This window comes from Phragmites australis, chromosome 1, assembly GCF_958298935.1.
Source record: "Phragmites australis chromosome 1, lpPhrAust1.1, whole genome shotgun sequence".
Taxonomy (NCBI): domain Eukaryota; kingdom Viridiplantae; phylum Streptophyta; class Magnoliopsida; order Poales; family Poaceae; genus Phragmites; species Phragmites australis.
The window spans coordinates 50,803,250-50,819,828 of NC_084921.1; positions in this window are offsets into that span (position 1 = coordinate 50,803,250).

A 16,579-nucleotide genomic window follows, 5' to 3' on the forward strand; every position below is an offset into this window, starting at 1 on the left:
GTTCTAGGTGATGCTCATGAGATGAAGGAGAAGCTTAAGAAGATTAACAATAAAGGGTGAAGACTAAGTAACTTGTGAAGATAAAGTGACTTAAGGTATAAAGTCGTCAATTAAGTTTTATGGATTAACCTATGTCATTTGTACTTGAGAGTGAGTTGAGGTAGGTTCCATAAGAAGGTATGAGTTAAATTGACATATTCAATATACCAAGGTAGAACAGAAAGATCAAGACAAACTTAATAGATAACTTATATTTTTTTTTTCTCGAACACGCAGGAGAACTGCGTATCATTGAATTAAAGAAGAAGAGGAAAGGGTAGAAACTCTGAGTACAAAACACACACACACACACACAGGACACACCCACACAAACAAAAGAAATCTTAATCTAGCCTTCGGAAAGTAGGGCTGTCAAGAAAGCAAGCCCCTAAGCCCCCGCCAAACTCCAAAGGTGCATCTCATCCTTAACGATTAGCAAAACACTATCCAGATTTGGGGCAGCACCATCAAAAATGCAATGATTTCTGTGCTTCCAGATGTTCCATGCCCCAAGGATGATTTCATCCTTAACGATTAACTTATATTATTGATACTTGCTTGTTACATGTGAAGCTATCAAGAGAGCTTTATTGAGCTTCCAGAGATCGAGTGATGTTCAAAATAACAAAGTGAAGAGACTGAAGATGCAGGATACAAAGCGGCTATCTATGGCAAGATGATGAAGGGCAAGTGATGATCAGCTGCGATAGACCATCCGGTTGTGAAGGAAAAGCAAAGACTTGGCGTCGAAGGACATATGCGATGGTAAAGTGCGAGTGAAGGTTTTGTGTCAATGGATCGTGCGAGGCTATGTAAAGCTATAGGTGATTCGCATCAATCACTTGAAGAATGAAAGTTGACATGAAGTGAAGAGCAAATATTGGACTTCATATGTTGAAGGACATCAAGTGGCTTGAAGATATAGAAGAGGTTAAACTCCATAAGTTGATGAATATCAAGCCAAAATCCAAAGATGATATTGCTCAAGGCAAATGTATAACTAGAATAGGTTTTCTACTTTTGCCAGTCGCAAATAGTTTGGTGAGAGACCGGGTTATAGGATCAATAGTCGTATTATCAAGAGGGGCTGCTGAAAGCGTTGCTCGATTATTGTATCAGGCGCTCAAACCATGCGTTTAGTGTGTGATGTGTTTATGTTGAGAGTTCACTTCAGGAGTCTAATGTATCTAAAATATGTTTTTGATTTAACCCTTTGAGTTGCTGAGCCTTAGTGGCGTTTGGCGTGTTCCATGTGGTTCCTAGTATAATTTTGGGGGATTAATATTTGGAAAATTGGAGGAAGTGTCTGAATCGGTCTTTGAAGTGGTCTTAGCTTTGATAAAATGTGTTTGAGATCATGAATTCAGTAGAAATATGTAGCCATATGAATAAGTTTTCTATAGAGTCTGAAATCATCAAAATCGGATATTAGAATCAAAAGTTATCATTATTTTTGAGAGTGTCAGTTGTACTAAACTCAGAAGTTCTGGTTTTGGATCGAATGTTTCAGGCTAGTCATTAGTTTCGGGTTCAACCCGGAAGGAAGCTCTCAGTTTTAGTTTTCTCTTAAAAACAGAAATTCCAGGATAGGCCACAATGCCTGTAACGGCTAGTTTTTCAGAGTTGGGTATAAATACCTATTTGCCTCCTTGTGTGGGGGCAAAGATTTTAAATGATTTTTGCTACCTTTTGCGGTGCTTGTGAGAGGTGTTAGAACTTGGTTTTTCAGCTTTGAGTGCTCTTCTCCCCCTTTTGTCAAGAATTTATGAGAATCAGGTTTGTGTGGCTTAGAGAGGATAGAGTGAGGTGTATAAGATATGTGGAGCTTGGGTTGCTTGCACGTATCGTATTAGTTGCATGTGTTTGAGCACTTGGTGTTGATCGTGTGTGAGTTTGGCAGTTTATTACTTTTGGAGACCACCGTCTTCTAGATGGCTTGGTGGTAAATTGTCGGCGATCTCCTCAACTGAAGAATGTGAGGAGGCTCGGAAGTGGTTGCGGAACTCAGCATCTCCAGAGTGGAGGAAGAGTTAGTCATAGGGGAGACAAGGAGTGCATGTGTGCAACATCGTGAGAAAAGGGTTGAAAAAGACCTAGCTCAAATGCGATCGAGCTTTCTCAACAGGAGACGTAGGATATAGATGGATATCGAAACTTTGGTAACAGATTAATTGTCTCCGTATTTTCTTACTCTTGTGCACTACTTTGATATACAGGCCTATATGCTTATTTATGTGTGTATTGAGTTAATTTTATGATATTCAAATATGTTTTTCTGAGCTGATCGGAAGTTTCAATGAACAGTACCAGAACTTCTGATGAACAGCCAGGACTTTTGATGAATAGTAATTTCAGAACTTTAGATTAGATTTTTCTTGCATATTTTGCTAGATTTGAATAATCTTTGTCACACATAGGACTGTAATCTTCATTCTTATTTAGGGTGATTGTGCACTAGTTGAGTCTAGCACATTTAGGTTTTTTAATTATAAAAAATTCATTAGTTTATTTCCGCTGTAAGTTTAGTCCAAATAGTAAAAGGGGTCAAAATTTGTTAAAATGCTTATTTACCCCCCTCTAGGCGACATCATTGTCATTTTAAAACTTAGTTCGATCGATGTCGTCTTTCAAAAAGATGAGATGCTAGACATAATCTCAACCTCTCATATTTCAGCATAATATCAACCCATGAATCATTTTCAATTAGCATCTCGTAGTCATCCGGATCTTGCTGCACCTTGACGATTTCACGCATTAGTCAGAATCAGACAGCGTTGCTACCAAACTGTCAGCTATGGTTCAGCAAGAATGTGCATTCATGTATGTCTTGCAGTCGACGAAAATGTCTCCATTCTGATGAATACCAATGGAGAAATTTCCATTCACTAGAATAGAATAGAGAACACAGTTGATCGTATACACAGAGTCGACGGAGGGGACCTTCACAACAACGAAGAAGACAAACTCTACCGGGCTGAAGTCGACGCCAAACATCCACGCCATTGAAGCCACCATAGGGACAACCACATCCTGCCACTTCCTGATTGCAGTGAATTGCGTCATCGCAAATCTATGACGAAAACAATGTTTTGGTATTAGTTGCACAGATAGAAACAATGAAAACCTCGGTGCAATGAAAGGAGCCACATGATGCTCACCTCGATGCGGTGAAAGAGATTCGGCTCCCGACGAGATCTAGTTTCTCTAACGCGAATGGCGAGTGAGGACGCAGAACACTCATCGCTTCTCAATGTGATAGAACACTTAGATATGACGAGTGAGGAAGAAGAACACTCCTCATCACTTTATATTGAGGAGAGATGAGTGGTTGTATATGTGAAGCCGAAAGAGCCTTGTGAGACGAGTGGTTTGTGTGTGTTGAAAGCAAAAAGAGTTAGGGGAGGTGGGCGGTCAAATTTTAAAACGTTCGCCAGTCTTTAAATACAGATATGCATTTATAAAATCTATATGTGTCTACTAACTAGACACAGATGGATCTTATAAGAACTGTCTGCAATAATATCATAGTCGAATTTTTTTAAAAAGTCATCTATATTTGTATGATAGAAATAAGCGAATTTATAAAAAAATGTATGTGAGTTTATTCACATATAGACACTTGGTTTGTTAACGATACGTCTGTTTTAACAACCGTATGAGGATATTTATGTATCGTTTGGTTAGTTGAATAAAGTTGAATGAGATGGAACCGTCCTGGACGGGATAGTCTTAGATAAGGTGGTATAAGTAGGTTGTTTGTTTAGATGTATAAGGATGGTACGAGAATGTATTTAGTTGGATGTATAGGATGATACGAGAACGTGTTTAGTTGCTTAAAAGTCACATATTATATCAATATATAACTTAATTATTTTATAGAAATTATAATTTTTATATTTATTATTATCAATAAACTATGCTAATTAGTACTAAGCCATTACTAATCCCAATTAATCATAACTAAGTTGTTGATAATTATCACTAAATACCTACGATAATAAATAGTTATAGTTAATAGCATCTAATTGTAACTAATATTTAACTAAAAAATCTTTATAACCGCTGATAGTTACTAATTATTATTAACTGTAAATGATTAATGGAGTTGATAAAACCTATACAGGTCGTTTAGCCCATTTTAATGTATGGACTCGTTCAACATCCGGATAGAATAATACTAAAATATGTATCACTCAATCCAATCCAAGATGATTTGGTTTGATTTTACCAACCAAACGCGGGGACCTCGTCTAGACAAGTCCATCCAGATTCGGGCTCTACGCCTAACCAAACACGTGATTTGTCTGTGACGACTCTTAAAAACTATCTTGACCTACCGATTGATTTTAATGATTTTGCGGTGTACCCTCCGTACTAGCAAGTTAAAAAAACAACAAAAATGGCTATTATTCTTCTTCCTGCGTGTGAGTCATAGACTCTTTCTTACCTCCCTTTCTTACTCTCCATCTCAATCATCATCTTCCTCATGCACTTCTCCGACAAGCTCACTGTTAGTAATGAAGTACTCCACATCCACACCTCCAGGCCGTGCAGCGCCGTGGTCCGCGAGGGGCTCGATGCTGTTCATGATTGCTCACCGTCATCAGCGAGACAGCGAGGCTGTGCTAGGCCTTGCCACCGTTTGGGAGGGCTCGTCACCGTCCACGAGGCCGTGCTGGGCTTCGCCATCGTGGTAAGGGGCGCGGGGTCGTTGAGCTCCAAAACAGGGAATTCGCGCACTTTGCTGCAGCGCGACCCGTCGCGGGTTATCGCGGTCCAAACACGAATTAGTGATACTGAGAGACTACAGATGGAACTCCAAGAGGTCGTCGATTTCGCCTCACAAAGGGCATTCCATGTAACGCCATTCAAGTTTCAGTGTATCGCCTCACTCGAGGCCGCGTTGCCAACCTGCAAGCGGTTGTTCAAACACTCCAAAGTTTCGACTTTTAGTGGCGAGCATCGAGAGCAAATCAGACGTTTTATTGTTTCACTGTTTGTTGTATTCTTTCCTTGTTATGATAATCCATTGATTTTAGAGAGAAAAAAAACCACAGTACTGCGTACTTGCACTCTCAGGCTCCCGGCGTAACCAACAGTGCACGCAGCCTGCACTCGTTTGCAAAGCTGGCCGTTTCAACAGTCGCAGACACCAGTACTACTGCCAGTCTGCTACTGGCAGACGCACACTCGGGAAATAGTCCGTGTGTTTGGTTGGCTGAACTAGAGCGAGCCTGGACGTGACCGTCCTCATGCTTGGATATCTAAATCATACATGATGCAATATAAGGTCTTATATATATTCCTAGTATATTCTCTCTAAGGCTAAATCAACTTAAATTTGTCGAATACAATAAACAATATCGTATTCAGTATCTTAGGTTGAATATAGGTCGGTTCTTCTCGCGACGGGTCGGTGTGTCCGGTCACGTCGTTTCGCTTTTGTCGTTTTTTAACCCACGCGCTGCCGTTTTTCGCTATAAAATACGAGCGTGCTGCCGTGTTTCGCTATAAGGAGCCGCAGCACGACCAGAGAGCAGACGTGCAGCATGAGCGAGGGAGGAGAGGAGAGCAGAAGCAGCAGCGCAACGTGTTGAGAGAAGAAACAATGCGATGTGAGGACTAGCAGCAGTGCGAGGAGAGAAGAATCAGCCAAGGAGGCACAGTAGCGCGAGTTACAGTAAGTACTTAAATTATGTATTAATTAATACTTGCATCAATAATAGTAATTAGAATAAGTATATTGTTTAATCCGTTTAATTATATTTGTATAATTATTTGCTTAGCTTGATTATCTGAATTTAATTATTTACTTAGTTAGTGTAATAGTAGTTAGCGTGAATTTGTATAATAGTAATTATTTGCTTAGGAAAAATGCAACCTCCTCCCAAAAGTCGTTTGGATTTTAACTTCCCCTAAAAGTTATTTTGTTAAAAAAAACCCCTAAAGGTTTGGTTTTGTTGAAAAACACTCTAAAAATTCAAACAAATTTAAACAAAAATAAAAAAAATTCTAAAAAAACTAGAGACAATTCTAAGACCTTTTGTAAAATTTGTTTTCAAAAGTAATATCCTTTGCATCATATTTCATGGAGGGTAAGTTTTAAAAAAAAAAGAAAAATGTGCAGCTTATTTATTAATTCGAGCTAAATGCATAGTTAATTATTTACTAATCCAAAAATGATGAAACAAACTTTTTTAGTCTTCTTACATGATCCTCTATATTCTAAAAATACATGAAATTTTGAAATAGTTATTATAACATGCAGGATCGAGTAAATGTGTTGCAGATAGATTAATTCATAACTAATCCATAACATCCCCAAAATTAGTGAAACTACTTTTATTAGTTTACTTAAACAATTATTTGTGTAGGAAAAATAATGGTAGACATGGCAAAGTTAAAATAACATGATTTAATAAATGAGCTGCACATTTTTTTTCCAAACTTCCTCTCCATGAAATATGATGCAAAGGATATTATTTTTGAAAAAAAATTCACGGAAGGTCTTAGAATTGTCTCTAGTTTTGTATAGAATTTTTTGTGCTTTTTTATATTTTTGAATTTTTGGGGGATTTTTCAGCAAAATGAAACTTTTGGGGGTTTTTTGCAACAAAAGAACTTGGGGGGAGTTAAAATCCAAGTGACTTTTGGGGGTTGCATTTTTCCCTATTTGCTTAGTCAGAGTAAGTAGATTGTATAATAGTAATTAGCGTGAATTTGATTAGTCAGTGTAATTAGAATATTTAGTTAGTTTAATAATGTGATGGCTTAGTGGTGGCACTTTGTGCTAGTGGTGGCGTAGGGTGGAGGCCTAATGTATGCATGCTCTCCATAGGTATAAATAGGGCGTCGATACAATAAGAAGAAAGAGAGAGAAAGAAAGGAAAAGGAAAGGGTAAAAGATAAAAAATATAAATTTCAAAAAGATTAAAAAAACTTATCAAACTGAATTTTTTTTAATTAATAGTGGTATGCACCTGTTGAATCAGTATTTCAATTCAATCTATTAAAATAGTGGTGTCCACAAAAACTCCTGCCTTTAATTAAGAAAAGAAGCAGCTATGAAGTTAAATATATCAATGTTTTCAGTGTTTTTTACTCACCGTAAACTAATCTCTTTCTCTCTTCACCTCACTCAACATAAAAAATTTATGAATAGGTTAATAGTGCATTGTCAAATGTGAGCGCTGAAATTTTGCTATGAACTATAGGCATAGTAGTATTCACCGTAAAAAGTAGATGATCACTCAGGTTGAGAGCGGCATCCTGATGCTTCTGACTTCTAGAAGAGTAAATGTAGTGTAAAGAAACATAGCAAAACTAGCTACCAAAATAGTTTTGAAGTCAATTTATAATGAGATTAAATGTTTGGTCAATATAAACTTCATGTTAGTTTAATTAATATTTTAATTCAATATTAATTAATAATTATTTAATTTGAATTTAATATTGATGATTTAATTAGTATTGTTAATTACTTAAATATTTAGCATTGTTAAGTGTAGTACTATTTAATTTGCATTATAATTCATTTATTATTTATCGAGGAGCGTAATTAGTTGTGTGTTGTATATATATCTATGTTATTATTTTATTAGATGTACCTTTATTTAGCAGAAATAGTATGACTTTCCATATTTATTACGGAGAACGCATCGCAGTTTTACACGAGAGACTCGTAATAATTCAAAACTATCAGCACAAAGAGAATTCCGTTGAGGTACCTAATGACTTGGATGACCTAAAATCACATGCTATGAGCCTTTTGCGTGTGAACCAACAATCCCATATTGTCGTCTTCGAGGGTGTGCAGCCATGGCTTGTTCCAAACAGCACGGTCGTTGTCCATACGTTGTTTGAGATGAGAAAGAACAATGCATGGGCTTTGTACTCATGCAAGGTATTGGAGGAGAACTTTAATATGGGGACATACGTAAATATAGTGCCACGACTGGTGCAAGGTGATGCAGTGACTACCGTGGAAGATTTATGCCAACAAGTGATGCATGACGAGGATGGAGGACATGTCGGGGATGGGTAGTTCCGGTAGAGAGGGAGCTAGAGTGGACCATTCTGAGGTAGATGCAAGATGCATGGATGATGAAGCTGGTGGTAGTGGGGATGAAGAAGCTGCTGACAATGATGACCCGGTACCTGCGATCTAGAACTTTCATGGGCTGCTGGATTGTGTCGTCGTTGAGTATAACACCTTATCTAACTTAGGATACTAAAATAGCGACATCCAGGTCAGGCAATAGTTTCATAATAGGGGGATGTCATCTACTTTATTAGCAATTATTCTGTAATGACAAGAAGGTATCATAAGTGTGCCTGGTCTAACCCTACGAAGTACGAGGTCAGATGTATAAAGCACTCGAATTGTCCTTACTTCGTACGAGCATATATGCCAAAATATAGGAACTATTTTGTAATCAGTAGACACACCCCACATACTTGCAGCAAAGAGGATATTCGGAATGTGAGCCACACCATTGATGCGAGGTTCATAGCCTAACTGCTCATCACTCTTGTTGGCACGGATATTTGTTTGTCGCAAAATCCATTGTGAAGGAGTTACAGACTAAGACAAGTATGCTGATCAATTACCACATTGCATAGCGAGCAAAGCAGAAGGCTTTGAAGATGTTATTTAGAAGATTTGAGGAGTCTTACAACTATGATTCGAGTCTACTGCAGAAGATTGCCATGATAAATCCAGGGACTCAGTGAACCATGACGGATGAGCCGGTCAAGCTAGAGGATGGGTGATACAATACCTCTGATTAATACCTCATTAGGTTATTCTGGTCCTTTGGACAATGCATCGAAGCTTTCAGACATTGCAGGCCGGTTGCATGTGTGGATGTCACATTTCTGAGCAACAAGTATCATGATACCCTTATGACAGTGATGTGGATGCAAATAATCAGATCATTTCTCTCGCCTTTGCAATAGTTGAGAGTGAGAACAATGATAGATAGCTGTGGTTCCTCACTTTGGTGAGGACATGTGTCGTAGAAAATAGGGAACGAGTTTACATTATCTCATACAGTAACAAGGGCTTTCTACATGTGTTGGATGTGCTGCATGATAGCACAAACAACTCCATTGCATGGCTTGATGTGGAGAGAATATGATGTATGTGATACTTGGGAGTGAACCTGTACATAAGATACCACAACAAGTCTCTTGTAAAGAGATTCAAAGGGTTGTGTCTGCAGAACGAGTAGATGAAATTCAACGAGATATAGAGAGAGTTGAATGAGATCACTCGCAAGATGATGGCGGATTAACAAGCACAAGAGGACCATCTACGATCGCAAATGGTTGGAGGATAAACTATCGTTGGCCGTTCACGTGTTACATTTAACCAGTAGATAGCGAGGAAGCCAGCGGAACGTTGGGCTCTAATCCAAAACACTCTGTTCCAACATATAACCATTGTGGACCTTAGGGTCCTGTTGCACAAGCAGCGTCAAATGTATCTCACAGTATGTGAACTGGCCGGCCATCCTTCTATTCTATGTTTTTCTAGTAGAAAAAGAACAATAGTAATGTTGCTGATCAGAATACATCTCACATTCATGTTCGTAATCTCCTAGTGTTCACCATACTTATCTTTTTTCTATTGATTCGAAAGCTACTCTTTTGCGTTAGGCGTTTCTGGAAGACGCACAGTTGATCAACAAAGGCGTCACAAACTTTTTGGTGATGTATATGCTCTTCGGTGGGGGTGTCATGCCTGGTTCGTGCAGAAGATGACGACAGTTAGCGAACGTAAGGGGTACAGTGGTGCCCTCAACAACTCATCCAGAACATGATGAGGACGATGCGGATGATGATTTCATGCCCCAAATGCCTTGACGTTCCAACAACAATACAGGAGAAGGTTCAACTATCACTGCAAGAGGACGTTCACGCATCATATCAAGATGGCGTACAACCGAAAAGGGAAAAGGACCTGCTACTACCTTGATAGCTCAAGATGAAGATGACGATGACGATTTCATGCCACAACAACCCCTCCCTCCAAGGCCTCCATCTCTAGAGGACATTGTTGACCCTGAAAATGATGGTGAATTTGCTGGTACCCGTCCTTACAACTTCTCATTACCACATCAGAGACGATAACTATTTAACCTTGATAGCATTGACTGGTACAGCTGGTATTCTTCCGTTAATTTACGTCGATACTTTCCTTCGTCATCTTAAGATGATCTATGTATTCAACATCTATGCACTATAAACTGTGCAAATGACAAGCGGGACTATTTATTTTGTTTACGAACTATTCGTAAACTATCAATGTGATAGTAAGTTTATTATATTAACGTACTATCAAGCACAATTTTTTCCAGCATATGAAAGGTATTTGTGAACTTAGACTTTAGACATGTCAATGTATCACCAGCACCTCAGGACATAATTGCAACTCTAAAATCAACAATATGATTCTATGAAGTGTTCAACCTTGGGCTGTTCTTGCTTTAGAATGAATGCTTAAAGCAGGCTTCAACTTCGAATGAAGATCAAAGGGATAGATGCTACTTTTACACACTCAAAATCAACAACTTTCACAAGGAATGCTTTCATAGGATTCTATGCTCCCATAAAGAAGCAACAATAACTCATTGCTGAATTTTTACTGAATGAAATTACCACACCAAGTAACAGTTTTCATAAAGAATCTCCACCAAACATAAATGTCACAACTTTTCTAGCTTTCATAGGGAATTCTATGCTCCAACCCCCAGCCAAGCCATTACACTCAGTCCATGCACCAGCCCCTAGCCACCATAAATAATCCCACCCTCATCCATGTATAGACTACTCCTTCCTCAGCTCTCTCAACTGTAATGTCTTCTTCAACTTCACCAAGCCCACCTAAGAAATATTTGAGAATTTTTATCCCAACGGGGGTCGAACCACCGATGTGCTTATGTGGCCACCCTTGTAGGCTTCTTGAGTCCCAGGACATTTCCACATATGGCATATCCTTCTTCACGTGTGGCAACTACCAGTACGATAAGCCTCGACATGGATTGTACGAGTACTCACCGGTATAGCAACATATATCACTAATATGGTACTTTTCGTACGATTGTATACACTGTCTTATTAATCTATCCTCTTATTTCATTTGGTTCAGTCTCCTCCACCTATCTATGACTTCATAAAATAGCTAGACATGAAGCAAAATGCGCACCAGAAGAAGCGATGGGTCGACATAAGCATACAGTGGATGAGGGAAGCGTACTAACGTCGAGAGTATGAGCAACAGCAGGAGAAACCATGACTCAAGTGTCAGGAGGAGCATATGAGGAAGGCAGCCAAGGAGCACGTCGCGGCTGAGGCACGTGAAGCAGAGAGGGAAAGGAAGTTGGAGATGGTCCGTCTCCCTAAAGCAGAGGACTCTGATGCCCTGTGAAAGGACAAATATCCTAGGTGCACTCAGTAGAGAGTATCTATTATAACTCGGTCTATTTTTATTCCTTAAGACATGCATGGTTTAACCACGCTATCAAGTTAGTCTTTAGACGTACCGTACATGCCAACATTTGTTGTCATCATTTCTTTATGGTTGAGGTCCATTCACGTAGCGACGAAAAGCCTCATATCACATGTAACATTTATCAGCGTATGTAACGTCTATACCGGGTTATATAATAATCGTACTTTACAACTATTATTGTTTGATAAATTGGATTTTGTATCATCCCGATGTTACTTCATTAAAAAGTTACCTATACAAATACATTAAATAAATAATAAAATATTGACAAAATTACGTTGAAATAAATTTGCACACACTCACTCATCCAGTTCCTTTCTTTATTTATTCGTTCGTGCCCTGATAAACTTAATTGTGCTAAAAACTAGCCCGCTCGTATTTTATAGCGAAACGTAGCAGCGTGTGGGTTAAAAAAGCGACAAAAGTGAAATAACGCAACACGACGTGACTGGACGCACCGAAAGCAGTGACACGACACGATGTGAGTAGGGTCGACCTGAGGTGCCGAATACACGGAGTTTTTAGCACCTGAGATACCGAATATAGTGAACAATATAGTATTCGACACCTTATGTGCTAAATACATGAGTTTTCGGTACCTCATGTACCAGTGTGTTTATGATGTTGAATACATATATTAAATTTATAAATATATCGATATGTTATATATTTTAATAAATATGATAATATTTATTGCCTATTTTTGGATTTTTTAAAAAAAAACACGGATACCCCAGGCGTTGAGGGGCACGGCCATCGATTGGCACCGTTGAACGGCAGCGATCCTCGGGATCCGGTGCGGCCAAGCTGGTGCCCGGGACCAAACTGCGACCAGGCGTCCAGGCCGCCTGCGAGCGGTAGTCAGGACTGGACTCAGCGAGCGAAATACCCGGGCTGCATTCAAGTCCGCTGTTCACCCAGCCAGTCCCTGCTGCATCCGCTGCGACCACAGACTTTGCACCCGTTCGATCTGATCTGGTCATGCTACAGGTCTACAGCGCATACGGCGATGGTCCCCTGCCGTCCCGGGCCCGCTCCCCGCTGCGGCGCTGCCGAGCACCGAGACGTGAGACGTGGGGCTCGGGCTGGTCGTACCATGCGGCTCACGGACGCGCGAGCCGGGAGGCGAAGCGTCCTGTCCTTTGTTTATTATCCCCGACGTGATCGGTCGGGTACCTGTTGTCGCGCGCGGTAAAGAGAAGGGTAGATGCGTGTAATTTTGAGCGGTGGGTTTATGATTCGACTTAATTTCGTTTCCCGTCTCGAGACAAATTTTGAAAAATGTAGAAGTCTAGTATTTTTTTCTTATTATTGTTTTGTTTTTTTTAATTTCTTCAGACAGATGTTGAACGTAACAAGATAAAGCTAATGCAAGCGACATGGGGATAATCGGATCGGTTAAGGGAATATAACTTATTTTTTATGTTATTTTTTTATCTTATCTTAAAAAGTTTTCGGAGTCGGAGTTAGATACGAACCGCGTTGGATAATTATTTCTTTATTTTGTATTTTATTCTATTTTTTCGGAGTCAGAGTCAAAGCAAGTATTATGTTAAGTTTTCGTTTAGTCGGAAAGATGATTTTTTTTTATATTATTTGTATTTCCACAGATCACATTAAATAATATAGAGGTGCAATCAAAGTGAGCACAGAGTAATTAATGAAATATAAAAATAAGAGTTTTCAGTATTATCTGTTGGATATGTGGCCATCTACTTATATATTATCATGTTTTTAAGCGAAATCATAATAAGTTTTCTCATAATACCTAACATTCATATACTTTGGGTGTATATTGGCCATCTTGTATTAGGGATGGCAATCGAGTGTGGTGGGTACGGGTAGTGCTCTCCTATACCCGTACTCGTCAGATTTTAGCATGTTGTCGGTGTATTAGATAGGGATGCCTCACGTGGCGGGTATCGTGATGCGAAGTGTCAATGTGCAGCAGGTATTGCCAAGACCACCTTCACACCGCGCGACTAGGGCGAAGCTTGCGCGACTAGCCCTTTGGTCAAGCAATGATGTCTCGCAACTAGCCATCGCTCTCATTTAATGTTGCCTACTCGAGTGTTTTTCTTTCCCACATAATTATTTTCGGTGTGGCATGGTCATGGGGCGGTATGGAATTACAGTGACCCGTCTCATAGCATTAATGTCACAGGTTAGTTTGATGAGTGAGCGTGACGCCATTCAATGATAGTACAGGATGCGCAGAATAACCAGAGCAGAGCAGACATGCCTATCCAACGTCATGATATAGTAGGGCTACTTGGCTTCGTCATAGACAGGTATGCCGCAGGGTTTGGTACGGTCCGGTTGTTTATGCATCTTTCCCCCTGATATATAAAAAGGTCGAGATCATGTTTGTAAAAAAAGGAGACATTCTGTAATAAGTTCATCCAGTTCATAAGATAATACATAGAATATAGGGCTATTATCCCATGGGGGACCTGAACCTAGATAAACCTCAATGTTCTTGAGTCCAGGTTGATACACGCATATAGAAAATATGGATCAACGCATACATCATCCGATATACCCCAGATTATTATCAGTGATCATCCCCCGATACACGCCCACGGGTATACTCGTGAAAGTCTACGGGTGAAGAGTGGGGAACAAACCTATCATTTGTGGGTATACCCGTTTACCCGCCACGACAGTGAAATCATTTTGTAGGCGAGGAGAGTGTGGCGATGCTCAACGGAGGTAGAGAGAAGGAGAGGTGAGTCAACGAGGAGAGGGCGCTGGGGCTCTCGAGCGGAAGGGCGGCATATGGGGGAGGGGCAATAGATGGAAGATGTGCGACGGGGCTCTCTGGCGAATGATGGAGGAGGAGTGGTGGTGGGCCTCTCAAGCGGCAGACAAGCGAAGGGATGGTGGATGGCAGGGCTCTCAAGCAGCGCGACAATGGGGCTCTTGGGGCGGAGGGGCGATGGGGCTCTTTGGTGAAGGTGCGGAAGATGTAGTAGGGGTGGTGACGGGCCTCTCGGGCAGCAGATGAGCAGAGGGGTGGCAGACAACAGGGATCTCAGGTGGCGTGGCAGCGGACGGCAGGGCTATGGAGGAGGATGGGCACCGGGTGGATGGGCAGCGAGGCACTAGGGCCTAGATGTTGGACCCTAAACCCAAAATCACCTATGCCTTCTGTATCAATCCCAGGATCAAGTAGTTGATACACACAATATAACACTTGTAATATCATAATCAAACTTCGTACATAAATATTAAGGTTCAAAGTACAAAAGGTTCACAAACCATACAATATATTACAAACTCGATCGAACGATCAACAAAACACAGCGGAAAGCAAGGATCCATAACCACAAGCAGTTAGGGTGCGAACATGACTTCTACTACTCTTCATCCTTGCCTGTACCTCCGACGAAGTCGGCATCGACTTCCTCATCTGAATGACAGCAAGAGTGAATACGGATGGTACTTAGCAAGCCCTATACTACTTCAAAATGTTGATAGATGCAAAAAGAGATAATTTAAGGATAAGACTTCATGGTTTATAGTTAGCGTAAAACAGTTTTATGCAGGTATTCTATTGTATTATCTACTATTGACCTTAAACAATTTGAATAGTTCAAAAATAAGGTAACAAGCTATATCTGGGGTTTTCGGTCCTGGGAGGGGTTACACCTTGCTCTGCAGTCCCTATCATCATATCTGTTGTACCTTTAGTACCACACAGCTCGGATTGAGCCAGCAACTTCATCACACAGATATCTAGTCCACACACTCACTAATCAAGACACACGCACCCAAAATCTGGTCAAAATGGTTACTATTGTTGTATACCCATGACCGTAACACAGTTATTCGAATAGGTTTACATGAACAATAACCTAGTGGGCCCCACATGAATAGTACTCAGTTGGGCTAAAATAGGCTCGGATTGGCCCACTCAAGTCGAACCGACTGGTTAGCGGGATGTTGAGCTGGGCAAGCCCACTAGGGTACGACCTTTGGGTGGCTGGGTCGGCCTAGCAGGCTAGTGGTGTGCGGGCCGAGCGAGGCTAGCTCGGTTGGGCTGCACGGCGCATGAGCGGCCTAGCCACGTGAGCGCGCGTGTGGGGGCACTTTCCTTCTCTAAAGTTTTCTTCAAGTTCTTAGTTGTAGTCAGGATCCTACTCCCTCCTGACGCTTCCCGCGCAGCACTCGCAGAATTCTGATGGTTCTGCAATTGTAACTGTGATCATCAACGGGCTATACTAGGAAAGAATTAAATAACACCAAATGGAAAGTCGAATGAGTCCTAATATATATCATACTATGATGGATAGATAGATCTCAAATTTAGATGAATTTCGGTGAAAGAATCACCAGAATCGGAGCTAGAACGGAGAAGTTATGGTTCGTGGAAGATTTAATCTAAACTTAAATTGAAAAATTATGAAATTACACTATTCATTAGTGGGACTCACGGGTAGGAACCATTGAACATTAACTGGGGCCTACATGAACAATAACTTGGTGGGGCCCACATGAACACTACTCGGTTGGGTTGAAATGGGCTCAAATTAGGCCTGGACTCGGCTTGGCTGGGCCAGGCCAGGCTTTGGCTATACGGTACTGGGCTATAGTGTACTTGGTCCACTCGGATTGGGCCAACTGATTAGCAGGCTGTGGAGCTGGCCAGGCCCATTGGGCGCGACCTCTGGGTGGCTAAGCCGGCCTGGCAGGCCAGTGATGTGCAGGCTGGGTGCGGCTTGCTCGGCTAGGCTGCGTGATGGGCGAGGAGCCTAGTCACACGAGCGTGCACGCATGGGGGCACGAAGTGGAGCGGTGAAGGGGTGGGGAAACAGCCAGCGGTGAGCAATTGCGGTGGAGCCGCACGAGTGAGCTTGCCAAAGTAGTGCTCCCGCCAGAGTTCCACAACGGGAAGCTCACACCGGTGACCTAGGAACTATGGGGAACTCAGCTAGAGACTCATCGACAGCGGGCTAGGACTGAAGCGGTACCAGACGGCGGCCTAAATAGACAACGGTGGTGCGAGAAATTTGGGCAGCGCCT